This window comes from Dreissena polymorpha, chromosome 8, assembly GCF_020536995.1.
Source record: "Dreissena polymorpha isolate Duluth1 chromosome 8, UMN_Dpol_1.0, whole genome shotgun sequence".
NCBI lineage: Eukaryota > Metazoa > Mollusca > Bivalvia > Myida > Dreissenidae > Dreissena > Dreissena polymorpha.
Window position 1 is genome coordinate 8,777,925 of NC_068362.1, and position 15,672 is coordinate 8,793,596.

Here is a 15,672-nt window from a genome sequence, read left to right on the forward strand (position 1 = left end):
CTATTCATATTAAACTTTAAATAATAAAATATAAAATGTATTCAAAACAAATACCTCTCTTTACTTCTGTGTTAACAATCCGTTTCAACACTCGTACGTGAAATCGAAATCGAAAGTATCGTTCTGTATGGTTTACTAGGGTATTTCCGTTAGCGTATTTTGTTGATTAGTCATTGTTTAAGGCAATCTGAACGCATCGGACAGTGGGCTACACCACGCCGTCTCTCTGATGTACGTAGGCGGCCGGCATATTGGATTTGGAACTACTTTAGACAACAAGATGGCGGCCTTCTCGTAAAGAGGAAAAATTAAAATGTGTCTTTTAGCTCGTCTTTTTCAAGATAACATTCTTTAAGTAATAATTTAATGTAGATCTGTGAATTCCCACAACGTACTTAAAAACTTGTTAAAATTTAAAGATGCCATTACTGACATACTGATAGGAGTACTTATAGTATTGACATCGAGTAAATTAAAAATTAAATCGACTGTTTTCGTTGTATTTTGAATTTTTGTGAGATACGAGGATTGCTTACATAAACATGATAAAGTATGTAACACATCACTCATTGTATGAGTATGGATGGCCGAGTGGTCTAAACGGTAGACTTTTACTCCATGGGGTCAATGCGCTATGGTTCAAGCCCGTTTGAGGGTTACTTCTATATTTTTATTCAATTTTATTCTTGTCTTTTTTATTGCAGCTTTTTAGATCCAAAGTTTGCATTTATCAAAACAGCATAGAGTCTATAATGAAAAAAAAATTTTGGGGAGTTCTTATGTTATAGTTAGATTTTGTGACTTATCAATTTAAAGTATTTAATAACAAACTTCAATACATGTCTAATCTGTGAAAACGTCCCTTTGAAATTGCTAGTTTTCCTCTTACATGCCCTTGTATTTTAAGATAGAATACTTTCCTCTCCAGAGGAAAGAGGTATGGGTTTAAATCCCATCGGGGGCTTCAGAGGATGATCCATTTTGAGACAAATGTTAATATTTGCTTTAGTGTATCCCAAAATTAACCTAATATTAAATATATAACTGTGAAAGATAATTCAAAATAATGTTTGTTTCTATATACATTGTGATCCATGGACATGAACATTCAATTATGCAAGAAACATGTATGATTTAAGGGAAGAATATGACAGCAAACTTAGAATGGACATTTATTTTAGATTGTTAAGTAACTAAAACTATAAATGTTGTAAAGCTTGTCAAGTTGTGTATGTCGTCCTTGCTTCTGGACAGCAGAACAGTTAAGGCATAAATGATTACTCTTTTTCTTTAGAATCAACATTGATGCATTATTACTTAAGCAAAGTTGAACTTTTAAAAAACTCTATGAATTGGGAACTGAATTTTTCATGTTTCTCTGCTTTTTATTTACCTGTCATGAACATAATGTTACTGGTGAACAAATGCCTTCTCTCTTTACACTTTACAAGGAGATGGTGTTTTTCATAAATATCCAGGTTAATTTGTATAAATACCGGGTAAGACCTCGTAACATATTTATATACATGTCAGCAATACATTTATGATGATGACATTATGTGTTTCGCTGTAAATTTACAGAGAAAATATACTACAGCCGCATGTCAACAGAGTTGTTAAAAGGGCATTTAGACAGTATTGTCCCTGACTTTTGCCCATTTTGACATATTCTTATAAACAAGAGGGCCACGATGGCCCTGTATCGCTACACTGCTAAAAATAGGCTAAAACAAATATTTCTCAGCATGTGCAAATACTTAAATATAGGCCCTATTTAAGCACATGAACAATTTTGTGACCCCCTGGGCTGGTTAAAATTTAACCCCAGGGGCATAATTTGAGCAAACTTTGTAGAGGACTTCTATACCTCACTACTTACAAAATGTGGTAGCCCTTGGTCCTAGAGTTAAGGATAAGAATATGTTAACAGTTTTCACAAAATAAGCAAGATATAAGCGTATATAATGTTCAATTTTGTGACCCGCGGGTCAGGGTCAAATTTGACCCAAAGGTCATAATTTGAACAACCTTGGTAGAGGACTACAAGATGTTACTGCATACCAAATTTGGAAGCTGTAGTACGAATGGTTTCATCGTAAGATTTTTAAAGATTTCACAAAATAGGCGCTTCATAAGCGTTTATTCAATTTTGTGACCCCAGGGGCAGGGTCAAAGTTCACCCCAGAGGCATTATTTGAACAAATTTGGTAGAGGTTTATTAGATGCCACTACATACCAAATTTGGTAGCCCAAGGCCCAATCGTTATGAACAAAAAGATTTTAAAAGTTTTCACAAAATAGGCCCCATATAAGCGTATGTTCAGTTTTGTGACCCCCGGGCAGGGTCAAATTTGACCCAAGGGATAAAATTTGAACAAATTTGGTAGAGGACTAAACACTGTATTATGTGAATTGGGAATAAGACATCAAACTGGGAATTGACATCATTTAAGTGATTTTCTCAAACAAGACTTTTCATTTCATGATCTACATATATTTTTGTAATATATTATCTATAATTTAAGCTTAATAAGAAATTTTCCATGACTTTTTCATTGACAGTGATTGAAATTTTATCATTTAAATTGTATTTTTAAAATGTGTCCATGCGCTGCATTGACACAGTTTCATTTCATGAGGATTTTTTTTAATTAATATAAAATCCAGTTTTGAAGAAAAATCAATTTAAATGATGCTATTATATATGCAAGTATATGTTTTAATCATAATTTGTAAAACTAGATAAATACAACAGATAAAACTGCATATTATGCACTTTTGATACCGGTAAAACACAATTTATTCCCAAATTGATGTCTTATTCCCAATTCACATAATACAGTGTTACTATTAGATTTCACTACATACCAAATTTGATAGTCCTAGGCCGGATGGTTATGGAAAAGAATATATTTGAAGTTTTTACAAAATAGGCCTTATATAAGCATATGTTCAATTTTGTTACCCCCCGGGGCAGGGTCAAATTTGACCCCAGGGATAAAATTTGAACACATTTGGTAGAGAACTATAAGATGTCACTACTTACAAAATTTGGTAGCCCTAGGCCGAATGTTTATGGACAAGAAGTTTTTTAAGTTTTCACAAAAAAGGCTCCATATAAGCGTATGTTCAATTTTGTGACCCCCAGGGCTGGGTCAAATTTGACCCCAGGGGCATAATTTGAACAAACTTGGTAGAGGACTATAAGATGTCACTACATACCAAATTTGGTAGTCCTAGACCCAATGGTTATGGACAAGAAGGTTTTAAAGTTTTCACAAAAAATTAGCCCTTTATAAGCATATATTTAATTTTGTGACTCCCGGGGCAGTTTCAAATTTGACCCCAGGGTCATAATTTGCACAAACTAAGAAGAGAACTATTACATGTTACTACATACCAAAATTTGGTAGCCCTATGCCATACAGTTATGGACAAGAAGTTTTTTAAGTTTTCACAAAATAGGCCTTATATAAGCATATGTTCAATGTTGTGATCCTCGGCGCAGGGTCAAACTTGACTCAAGGGGCATAATTTGAACAAACTTGGTAGAGGACTATAAGATGTCATTACATACCAAATTTGGTAGCCCTAGGTCCAATGGCTATGGACAAGAATATATTTGAAGTTTTCACAAAATAAGCACTTTATAAGCATATATTCAATTTTGTGACCCCCGGGGCAGTTTCAAATCTGAACAAACTTGGTAGAGGACTATAAGATGTCATTATGCCAAATTTGGTAGCCCTAGGTCCAATGGCTATGGACAAGAATATATTTGAAGTTTTCACAAAATAAGCACTTTATAAGCATTATATACAATTTTGTGACCCCCTGGGCAGTTTCAAATCTGAACAAACTTGGTAGAAGACTATAAGATGTCATTACATACCAAATTTGGTAGCCCTAGGTCGAATGGCTATGGACAAGAATATATTTGAAGTTTTCACAAAATAAGCACTTTATAAGCATATATTCAATTTTGTGACCCCCGGGGCAGTTTCAAATTTGACCCCATGGGCATTATTTTAACAAATTAAGAAGAGAACTATTACATGTCACTTCATACTAAATTTGGTAGCCATATGCCATACAGTTATGGACAAGAAGTTTTTAAAGTTTTCACAAAATAGGCCTTATGTAAGCATATGTTCAATTTTGTGACCCTCGGGGCAGGGTCAAACTTGACCCCAGGGGCATAATTTGAACAAACTTGGTAGAGGACTATAAGATGTCATTACATACCAAATTTGATAGCCCTAGGTCCAATGGCTATGGACAAGAATATATTTGAAGTTTTCACAAAAAAAGCACTTTATAAGCATATATTCAATTTTTTGACCTCCGGGGCAGTTTCAAATCTGAACAAACTTGGTAGAGGACTATAAGATGTCATTACATACCAAATTTGGTAGCCCTAGGTCCAATGGCTATGGACAAGAATATATTTGAAGTTTTCACAAAATAAGCACTTTATAAGCATATATTCAATTTTGTGATCCCCGGGGCAGTTTCAAATTTGACACCATGGGCATTATTTTAACAAACTAAGAAGAGAACTATTACATGTCACTTCATACTAAATTTGGTAGCCATATGCCATACAGTTATGGCCAAGAAGTTTTTAAAGTTTTCACAAAAAAAGGCCATATATAAGCATATGTTCAATTTTGTGACCCCCGGGGCAGTGTCAAATTAGACCCCAGGGGCATAATTTGAACAAATTTGGTAGACTACTATTAGATGTCTTTACATACCATATTTTATAGCCCTAGGCCCAATGGTTATCAACGAGGAGATTTTGAAAGTTTTCACAAAATAAGCCTTAAAGAAGCAATTTTCAATTTTGTGACCCCCGGGGCAGGGTCAAATTTGACCCCAGGTGCATAATTTGAACAAATTTGGTAGAGGACTATTAGATGTCTCTACATACCAAATTTGATAGACCTAGGCCCAATGGCCATGGACGAGAAGATTTTGAAAGTTTTCACAAAATAGGCGTTAAATAAGCAATTTTCAATTTTGTGACCCCCGGGGCAGGGTCAAATTTGACCCAGGGGCATAATTTGAACAAATTTGGCCAGTGGAGCTAAAAACTGATTCTTTGTTTAGCGTGCAAAGGGTATGGAGGAACATTTGTTGGTGCCTTTTAAAAAAGTTGTTTCATTGTGTGGAAAATTGAGTTAAAAAATGTATACACAATGCCTAATATGTGGCAAATTCCAACAATGTCTGTGGTTTTTCATGTAAAAACAAGAGATGTGTTTGTCAGAAACATAATGCCCCCTATTGCACCGCTTTGAAGCCCTATATTTCACCTTTAAGGTTGACCTTGACCTTTCAGTACTCAAAATGTGCAGCTCCATGAGATACACATGTATGCCAAATATCAAGTTGCTATCTTCAATATTGCAAAGGTTATAGGAAATGTTTAAGCTTTCGGACAGACAGTTAGCACATATAAGTTGGTTTTACAAATTCACTGAGTGTAAACATTGGGCACTTATATAGCTCAAAGTGACTGGGAAACAAATTCTTGTGTTCTGATTTACACTTGCAAAATTCAAAGTAAAGAATGGTAATTGTTCTCTTATTGCCAACAACTGCATAAATCTTAACATTGTAAATTGGTTGTTTTGTCTTTATTACTACTTTTGTACATTCTTTTGTATTGCCCTCTTTATATTAACTTTCAACATGTATATTATATCCAGTAATTGTAGATATCAGATGTTTTGTGATGTAAATGTGTAGGGTTCTTGTTTCTTTTCACACCCATTTCCATTTCATAATGCCTTAACACCGATATAGGATATTAGTGATTTTTGATTATTGTATTTATGTAAACTTATTCTTTATGCTGATGAAAGTGTCATCCTTTATTTTCACAAAGATCCTAGTATCATCGGTAGTGTTTTTTGTAAAGAACTTGAAAATTGTATTAAATGGTTAGTGGATAACAAACTGCCTTGGAAAAACTGGATGTTTAGTGTTTGGTTCCAAAAGGAAATTATCTAAACTTCATTATTTTAATGTAAAATGCAATGATCACACTATTGTTTCTCAATCATCTGTTGAAAACCTTGGTTCAATATTCGAAGCTGATCTTTCTGCTACATCTATTGTTAATAATATTATTAAAAAGGTGAACTGAAGAATAAGATTCTTCAGGGGCGTAGCTAGCATTTTTTTTGAGGCCTGAATATGTTATATATATATATATAACCGGAATATATATTACTGTTGTTCAAATAAGTCATCAATAAAGTATTTGTACGTACATTTAAATGTGATGAAAAGATAGTAGTAAACATTGTGTAACTAATGCTCTTTATTAAAGAGTCTTTAATAATATATGCTAATTACTATTTGATCTCAAGACTATAGTCTCAAGTTTAAATTAACGATATTTTTATGCGTATTAATGCCACCATTTTTGTACATTTTCCACCCATCTATAGGGCCCCATTGGAAATAAGTTGCAAACCTTTCATGGGACATCCTGTGGTATATATATTATGTCTTGATTTCAACATCTTGTAACTACTTGTTATTTCAGATTTCTTCCAAATACACTGACTATTTACTTGTAACTGAATGTAAATGATTAACTTTGACTGTGATATTCAAAATGTGATATATCAATGCATTGTGATCCAAAACCTGTGATAATTGTTTTCCAATTGCTAAATGTTCTAAATTGACTGTATTGTATGATCTGTACTTGTATGACATATATATACATATGCATGAATAAATCAATATTTAGAAAAGTGTGACTGACACTGTTTCCAGACATATTACAGTTAAATTACTTCATGTCAGTAATGGCAGTCAGGGATGGAAAATATCTTTTTACAATTGTTGCCTGCACTGTCGACCATATTTAGTGCTTTTGTTTCTCATCTAAAGAGTAAAGACCCAAAACCATGGGCATGCCTGTGATATGTATCTTAAAGTTTCTTAGATATATAATATAAATTTTAACAACACCACTGCTCAGTTTTAACATTTCCAGTACAGTATGTCTTTTTTTGAGAGGCCGTTCTGAATTGAGTTCATTGCCAAGGGCAAAGTTATGCCTTAATATATTAATATTACCAAACTGAACATTGTTACACTGTCCCTAATTTTAATGGCACTTGATTGTTTAAGGCTTTGAAAAGATAGTTGCCTGGTCGGGATAACAACATCTGGATAAATGCCTAGGATAAAATATAAACAATATCTGCCAGAAGTACTGTATGGTTGCCATCATCAAATGTACAGAAAGAATCGTTTTTGAAATTCAATCAAGCCCCACTCATTCCATTCCATGAAACCTTTCAGGTGTCTCAATACTGATAATAGCCCCACTGAGGGCCTTATGGCTATGGTCCATATACAGTTTGTGACTGCCTGGCTGGTCACTATAATGCCATTGAGACCAACGTGGAGTTTACTATTTCTTATATTACACGGAAGAGTTTTCTCTGTACCATTGTACAGTGTTGTACGATTGTTTATGGTATAGAACATAAACATATTGATTAAATCTCAAAGATTGTTGCCGGCAGCCGAACATCAGCAATTTTGCAATGAATATAATTTAAGAAATACTGATTCTTTTAAGTTTGAATAATGTTGTTGTTTTCACTTCAATAAACAACTAATTGGCTTTCTTAACATTTTATTAAAATTTGAAAATTTTGCATGCAATAATATCTAATTTTAAACATTAACATTAATGAATATTCTATTATATTACTCCTTAAAGATATTGGTCCTTATATATCTGTATTACCGGTTGATTTAGTGCAAATTTATTGGTGTGTAACCCGAACTATATTTTCGGTGTAATATCTTCCGCCTAGAGGCGTTAGACATATCCTTCCACCAAATACACCCGAGAGACGATCGCCGATATGGCGGAATTGTCCGAGGTGTCCCGATTGTGTTTAAGGATGTTCGATCGTTTCCACTTTACGGTAATTGGTTCACTATATCGTGAAAATTAATTAAAAACCTTTATATATTTTCACGGTTTCAAAATATTAGGTTGGAATAAACGAGTGTAAATTCTAGTTTTACTGTTTTGATTATGCGCCTTTAAATTTTCGGCATTTACATATTTTCGAGATTTACTGCATTGAAACCAAGCGTTCGATTGCTTGACGTCACTTCGTGATCGACATCGATGAAACGCTTGCTTACGGATTTTTGGATTTTCTTTGCTTTGAAATTGACATTTTTGGGGTGATTTAAAAAAAACACACAAAAAAGACATTATCAAAATTGCTTAGAGTGAAAATATCTAACAAATTCATTCTTTCACCACCCCGCATAAGCCCCACGTGCATGTCCATTTGGTTTGTTTTGGTATTTTGTTGCAGATATTGAACTTAGCACATTTAAACCTTAAAGGGACATTTCAGCTTTAACAGGCCTAAAATGGCCTTCTTTGGACCGAAAACACCTGCGTGTGAAAATATGAAAAAAATGGCCAAACGTACAGATAATCCAGCCAAACTTATTACATGTGTGCAATATGAATAGGAAGATAAGAATATGCAAGAAAAACACATTTTAATCAGAAGATATTTTTCCTTTATAAACTAGCTTTAGGTAAAAAATGTAATATCATCTGCAAGTGCAAAATATGACTGGGAAAGCTGATTTTTGGTCATTTCTTAGCAAAAGAGAAGAAAATTAGTGCATTAAATGCATGAATTCAGATTATTTGACCTGGAATAGTTGTTTTTCAAGTTGACCCCCCACCCTTGTATAGCCAAATAATGGCTTAATTGCTTTCCGACTTAAATTCAAAGGCATTTTGGTTGACCGTGTAGCGTTATTGTGCTACATGCAGTCAGAATTCAACGCCAAGGACTCCGCAATCCAGTAACGCAACAATAGCTTGTGCGTAAAGCATGAACATTCAAACAGAGCCCCATTTTACCTACATGGAATGGCGGACATTTTTACAGTTTTGACAGTGCAACAGATGCTTAACTGAGCCAGCTTTCATATTTAGTACAATCATGCATATAACAAGCTTTATCACCTCATATTATTCATAGAAATACACTTAAAATACATAAATGCATGTTTTTTTCTTCATTTTATATCTATTTCTATTGGGTATTTTGACTTTTTCAGGTAGAAGAATGTCTGCGACTAAGCCGAGGGCCACTTGAGGATTGGGTTGTTGATGGTAAAACAGGTAATAATACTAATTTATTATCATGTACACAGGCAAATAAGCATATTTATGATGCTTAAGGTGTGAAATACTGTCCTAATCAGTTTTGTGGTCACTCAAACTCTTGCCGTCGTGCAATTCCCATGCAGTTTGTATCGATTATTCCGCGTCCTGACACGTAAAGCTCCTGCTCTGTTGGCAGCAGAAGTTGACACTCAACATGTTTATCCTTGTTCCTGAGCATGTATGCAGCACAGCTGAGTTGATTTGCTACTTGTTACCCTACAATTAGCTTGTGTTTGGTACTGTTTTCTCACAATATGCTTACAGTCATGGTTCCGGCTTGAGAAGATGTCGCGTCCGACTTAAACATAGGATTGTTGTAGCGAGTGTCCCCTTCATCGTTTACATTAGAGGGATCTTTTTGACAAAATTTGGCACTTTCAGCAACCAGTTTTGTTTTTTATTTGGTAAATGCTTCTCTCATTCAGTGATTTAAGGGCAGTATTGACTTTATTCGCTTGTCTTTGCATACAGAGGTGACATGGATCAATGATGTTTGATGTGCCGAGAATTCTGCGGGAAGCTGTGTCCCCAAAAGAAGTACTAGAAACCCCTTTCAGGAAGCCTGCATTGATCTGAGCTGCCTTTCTGCCCCTGTTACTACATGGAACCTCATTTCTAAGCTTAAAATGCTTGCCTACATATATGTATCTTGTTCATTTTAACCTTTCCGTCCATTCTATACCCCCAAAATGAGCATTTTTTCTTTCGCTTGGTTCTGAATCCCCATTTTTTACCCAGATTGCCCCCATAAAAATAGTCAAAAGTACTTATTTTGTGCCCAAAATATGAAATTTTGTATTCTCTTGAACCTCTAAATGAGAGCTGGCAATGCATATTGACCATCTGCTGCAGTTTAAAGGCACCCATGACATTATATGCTAGGATATATCATTGGCCTCTGGCAAATAAATGGGCTCCGAGCGACAAGGCACGTTTCAAGATTTCACACTTTTATTGGTGCTAAACAACAAGTTATTGGAAGCTTATTGATTTCTTCTCTTCAAAGTATCTTTGATCTCTCATTTGTACTAATTTGTTTATTGTCTTGGATGAAATTGGATTTTCTTTGCTTTGAAATTGACATTTTTGGGGTGATTTAAAAAAAAACTCACAAAAAAGACATTATAAAAATTGCTTAGAGTGAAAATATCTAACAAATTCATTCTTTCACCACCCCGCATAAGCCCCACGTGCATGTCCATTTGGTTTGTTTTGGTATTTTGTTGCAGATATTGAACTTAGCACATTTAAACCTTAAAGGGACATTTCAGCTTTAACAGGCCTAAAATGGCCTTCTTTGGCCCGAAACACCTGCGTGTGAAAATATGAAAAAAAATGGCCAAACGGACAGATAATCCAGCCAAACTTATTACATGTGTGCAATATGAATAGGAAGATAAGAATATGCAAGAAAAACACATTTTAATCAGAAGATATTTTTCCTTTATAAACTAGCTTTAGGTAAAAAATGTAATATCATCTGCAAGTGCAAAATATGACTGGGAAAGCTGATTTTTGGTCATTTCTTAGCAAAAGAGAAGAAAATTAGTGCATTAAATGCATGAATTCAGATTATTTGACCTGGAATAGTTGTTTTTCAAGTTGACCCCCCACCCTTGTATAGCCAAATAAGGGCTTAATTGCTTTCCGACTTAAATTCAAAGGCATTTTGGTTGACCGTGTAGCGTTATTGTGCTACATGCAGTCAGAATTAAACGCCAAGGACTCCGCAATCCAGTAACGCAACAATAGCTTGTGCGTAAAGCATGAACATTCAAACAGAGCCCCATTTTACCTACATGGAATGGCGGACATTTTTACAGTTTTGACAGTGCAACAGATGCTTAACTGAGCCAGCTTTCATATTTAGTACAATCATGCATATAACAAGCTTTATCACCTCATATTATTCATAGAAATACACTTAAAATACATAAATGCATGTTTTTTTCTTCATTTTATATCTATTTCTATTGGGTATTTTGACTTTTTCAGGTAGAAGAATGTCTGCGACTAAGCCGAGGGCCACTTGAGGATTGGGTTGTTGATGGTAAAACAGGTAATAATACTAATTTATTATCATGTACACAGGCAAATAAGCATATTTATGATGCTTAAGGTGTGAAATACTGTCCTAATCAGTTTTGTGGTCACTCAAACTCTTGCCGTCGTGCAATTCCCATGCAGTTTGTATCGATTATTCCGCGTCCTGACACGTAAAGCTCCTGCTCTGTTGGCAGCAGAAGTTGACACTCAACATGTTTATCCTTGTTCCTGAGCATGTATGCAGCACAGCTGAGTTGATTTGCTACTTGTTACCCTACAATTAGCTTGTGTTTGGTACTGTTTTCTCACAATATGCTTACAGTCATGGTTCCGGCTTGAGAAGATGTCGCGTCCGACTTAAACATAGGATTGTTGTAGCGAGTGTCCCCTTCATCGTTTACATTAGAGGGATCTTTTTGACAAAATTTGGCACTTTCAGCAACCAGTTTTGTTTTTTATTTGGTAAATGCTTCTCTCATTCAGTGATTTAAGGGCAGTATTGACTTTATTCGCTTGTCTTTGCATACAGAGGTGACATGGATCAATGATGTTTGATGTGTTGAGAATTCTGCGGGAAGCTGTGTCCCCAAAAGAAGTACTAGAAACCCCTTTCAGGAAGCCTGCATTGATCTGAGCTGCCTTTCTGCCCCTGTTACTACATGGAACCTCATTTCTAAGCTTAAAATGCTTGCCTACATATATGTATCTTGTTCATTTTAACCTTTCCGTCCATTCTATACCCCCAAAATGAGCATTTTTTCTTTCGCTTGGTTCTGAATCCCCATTTTTTACCCAGATTGCCACCATAAAAATAGTCAAAAGTACTTATTTTGTGCCCAAAATATGAAATTTTGTATTCTCTTGAACCTCTAAATGAGAGCTGGCAATGCATATTGACCATCTGCTGCAGTTTAAAGGCACCCATGACATTATATGCTAGGATATATCATTGGCCTCTGGCAAATAAATGGGCTCCGAGCGACAAGGCGCGTTTCAAGATTTCACACTTTTATTGGTGCTAAACAACAAGTTATTGGAAGCTTATTGATTTCTTCTCTTCAAAGTATCTTTGATCTCTCATTTGTACTAATTTGTTTATTGTCTTGGATGAAATTGGATTTTCTTTGCTTTGAAATTGACATTTTTGGGGTGATTTAAAAAAAAACACACAAAAAAGACATTATCAAAATTGCTTAGAGTGAAAATATCTAAGAAATTCATTCTTTCACCACCCCGCATAAGCCCCACGTGCATGTCCATTTGGTTTGTTTTGGTATTTTGTTGCAGATATTGAACTTAGCACATTTAAACCTTAAAGGGACATTTCAGCTTTAACAGGCCTAAAATGGCCTTCTTTGGACCGAAAACACCTGCGTGTGAAAATATGAAAAAAAATGGCCAAACGGACAGATAATCCAGCCAAATTATTACATGTGTGCAATATGAATAGGAAGATAAGAATATGCAAGAACTAGAAATGGCGCGGCAGAGGCCGACGCGTATCCCCACGCCGAATGTTTGACCTAGGTGTGCCCCAGGGTTGGTAATGGGGCCATGCATAGCTGAGATTGACCGTATTGTCATAAGAGAAGTTCATCATCAATTAGAAGTGAATTGGTGTAGAAATGAAGAAGTTATAGTAAAAGGCAATTTTGGGTGGGTGTGACATATGTGGGCAGGGCGCCCCAGGGTTGGTAATTGTGCCATGCATAGTTGAGATTGACCGTATTGTCATTAGAGAAGTTCAGTATCAATTTGAAGTGAATCGGTGTAGAAATGAAGAAATTATAGTAAAAGGCAATTTTGGGCGGGTGTGGTCTATGTGGGCGGGGCCCCAGGGTTGGTAATGGGGCCATGCATAGTTGAGATTGACCGTATTGTCATAAGAGAGGTTCAGTATACATTTGAAGTGAATCGGTGTAGAAATGAAGAAATTATAGTAAAAGGCAATTTTGGGCGGGTGTGGTCTATGTGGGCGGGGCCCCAGGGTTGGTAATGGGGCCATGCATAGTTGAAATTGACCGTATTGTCATAAGAGAGGTTCAGTATACATTTGAAGTGAATCGGTGTAGAAATGAAGAAATTATAGTAAAAGGCAATTTTGGGTGGGTGTGGTCTATGTGGGCGGGGCGCTCCAGGGTTGGTAATGGGGCCATGCATAGTTGAGATTGACTGTATTGTCATAAGAGAATTTCAATATCAATTTGAAGTGAATCGGTGTAGAAATGAAGAAATTATAGTAAAGGCAATTTTGGGTGGGTGTGGTCTATGTGGGCGGGGCCCCAGGGTTGGTTATGGGGCCATGCATAGTTGAGATTGACCCTAATGTCATAAGAGAAGTTCAGTATCAATTTGAAGTGAATCCGTGTAGAAATGAAAAAAATATAGTAAATGGAATTTTTTGGTGGGTGTGGCCTATGTGGGCGTGCGCCCCAGGGTTGGGATTGGGGCCATGCATAGTTGAGATTGACCCTAATGTCATAACAAAAGTTCAGTATCAATTTGAAGTGAATCCGTGTAGAAATGAAAAAAATATAGTAAATGGAAATTTTTGGTGGGTGTGGCCTATGTGGGCGGGGCGCCCCAGGGTTGGGAATGGGGCCATGGATGGTTGAGATTGACCGTATTGTCATAAGAGAGGTCCAGTATCAATTTGAAGTGAATCAGTGTAGAAATAAAGAAGTAAATGTAAAATAACCTAAAAAAATGAGTGATAATTTCTGACGCGGCCCCACCCCAACCCCTATAACTTTTGACCCAGGGGTCAGATCAAAATTCCAAATAGTGCAGGGTCGCACATATGCTCATAGCTACCATGTGTGTAAGTTTCAAGGTTCTAGTGCTTTTAGTGTAGGAGGAGATAGTGGCCAGGACGGACGGACAGACAGACGGACGGACGGACGGACGGACGGACGGACGGACGGCGGAGATAACCACAATATCCCCACCTTTTTTTCAAAAAGCGTGGGGATAAAAACACATTTTAATCAGAAGATATTTTTCCTTTAGGTTACAATATACTAAATCTTTTTGGAGTGCAATGCTATACTCTCTAAAAACATGAACATCATTTATTTGAAGACACGGTTCTCTGTAGGGTCACTTGCCATGACTTTATTTTAGTATATTTCTGTGTGCATGTGGCAGGGAAAACATTGTTGTTTACTAGAAATTCACCCTTTTATCTGAAGATTGGAGACTACATAAGACTTTGACAGATGGCGGGAAACCCTCATGAACTGGATAGAAGCCGGTAAATAGATGGCCGTAAAACAGTGACTTTTGATTCGTGGCGAGTTCTTTCTTACATGTCGCGTGACCTATCTTTTTTATTGCTTAAATCAATTCGGCTTGGAATGCTCTTCGAGAAAAGGTATGGTTATGAGGGTCTCTATGCGCAAAAGTTTGACTTTATTTTTCGTTAAAGTTATTGCATTTACATTGAATTTGTGTAGGAAATCTTTTACTATATTGTAACCTAAACTAGCATTAGGTAAAAAATGTAATATCATCTGCAAGTGCAAAATATGACTGGGAAAGCTGATTTTTGGTCATTTCTTAGCAAAAGAGAAGAAAATTAGTGCATTAAATGCATGAATTCAGATTATTTGACCTGGAATAGTTGTTTTTCAAGTTGACCCCCCACCCTTGTATAGCCAAACAAGGGCTTAATTGCTTTCCGACTTAAATTCAAAGTCATTTTGGTTGACCGTGTAGCGTTATTGTGCTACATGCAGTCAGAATTCAACGCCAAGGACTCCGCAATCCAGTAACACAACAATAGCTTGTGCGTAAAGCATGAACATTCAAACAGAGCCCCATTTTACCTACATGGAATGGCGGACATTTTTACAGTTTTGACAGTGCAACAGATGCTTTACTGAGCCAGCTTTCATATTTAGTACAATCATGCATATAACAAGCTTTATCACCTCATATTATTCATAGAAATACACTTAAAATACATAAATGCATGTTTTTTTCTTCATTTTATATCTATTTCTATTGGGTATTTTGACTTTTTCAGGTAGAAGAATGTCTGCGACTAAGCCGAGGGCCACTTGAGGATTGGGTTGTTGATGGTAAAACAGGTAATAATACTAATTTATTATCATGTACACAGGCAAATAAGCATATTTATGATGCTTAAGGTGTGAAAAACTGTCCTAATCAGTTTTGTGGTCACTCAAACTCTTGCCGTCGTGCAATTTCCATGCAGTTTGTATCGATTATTCCGCGTCCTGACACGTAAAGCTCCTGCTCTGTTGGCAGCAGAAGTTGACACTCAACATGTTTATCCTTGTTCCTGAGCATGTATGCAGCACAGCTGAGTTGATTTGCTACTTGTTACCCTACAATTAGCTTGTGTTTGGTACTGT

General features: G+C 36.0%; 1 protein-coding gene and 1 long non-coding RNA gene across 52 annotated transcripts in view; one reads left to right on the forward strand and one right to left on the reverse strand.

Annotated features, from left to right (window-relative positions):
- The window catches only part of LOC127841291 (uncharacterized), a 462,698-nt gene that overhangs the window by 98,042 nt on the left and 348,984 nt on the right, over positions 1-15,672 (reverse strand). The gene's annotated exons all lie outside the window — the stretch shown is intronic.
- LOC127841304 (uncharacterized) overlaps positions 8,911-15,672 on the forward strand; it is a 28,637-nt gene continuing 21,875 nt past the window's right edge. For 33 of the 50 annotated variants that reach the window (XR_008030848.1, XR_008030864.1, XR_008030863.1 and 30 more), the window contains exons 1-4: positions 8,911-9,202; positions 11,243-11,306; positions 14,485-14,546; positions 15,321-15,384. This is a non-coding gene — a long non-coding RNA (uncharacterized LOC127841304). The remainder of the gene's footprint in view (positions 9,203-11,242; positions 11,307-14,484; positions 14,547-15,320; positions 15,385-15,672) is intronic. The other 17 variants (XR_008030850.1, XR_008030852.1, XR_008030856.1 and 14 more) reach the window with 1 other exon arrangement.